Raw genomic sequence first — 669 nt, forward strand, 5'->3', positions numbered from 1 at the left:
AATCAAACGGAAATCATTTTGTTTGTGTCTATTCACAATGAACCAAGAACACGACAACATTCCACTTATAAAGGCTAGATCCTGCAAATAAATTGGGTTTAAAAAAAAAAAGATGAATAGCAAAAGCAAAAAATACTAAGGAGAACACTAAATCATTCTTTCATGTACAAGGATAGGGACAATATTTTCCATACAATTTCTAAATACTGAAATTTAAGCATGGGGATCTGGTTTAAACACAGATCTTAAATAAATAAAAAGGGTAAATAAAACATATTTTTGGTCTCTTTAAGATACATGTTGTGCTTGCTTAAGCAGCACATACTAAAATTGGAACAATACAGAGAAGGTTAGCATGGCCCCTCCACAAGGATGACACGCAAATTCATGAAGCGTTCCATATTTTTACCAGTGGAACAAAATTGAGAATCCAGACATAAATCCATCCACATATTAGCAGTTGATATTTGACAAAGGCCCCAAAGCAGTTAAATGGGGAAAAGACAGTCTTTTTAACAAATGGTGCTGGCATAACTGGATATGCATCTGCAAAAAAATGAAACAAGACCCATACCTCACTCCATGCACAAAAACTAACTCAAAATGGATCAAAGACCTAAATATAAAATCTAAAATGATAAAGAACATGGAAGAAAAAATAGGGACAAT

At 33.2% G+C, this 669-nt stretch overlaps 1 non-coding gene across 1 annotated transcript; it reads left to right on the forward strand.

Moving 5' to 3' along the window:
• Positions 1-304: 304 nt before the first annotated feature.
• LOC126082305 (U6 spliceosomal RNA) lies at positions 305-407 on the forward strand. The gene has a single exon (XR_007518542.1). It is a non-coding gene; the product is annotated as a U6 spliceosomal RNA (small nuclear RNA).
• The last annotated feature ends 262 nt before the right edge of the window (positions 408-669 follow it).

The sequence above is a fragment of the Elephas maximus genome, chromosome 8, assembly GCF_024166365.1.
Source record: "Elephas maximus indicus isolate mEleMax1 chromosome 8, mEleMax1 primary haplotype, whole genome shotgun sequence".
Lineage (NCBI taxonomy): Eukaryota > Metazoa > Chordata > Mammalia > Proboscidea > Elephantidae > Elephas > Elephas maximus.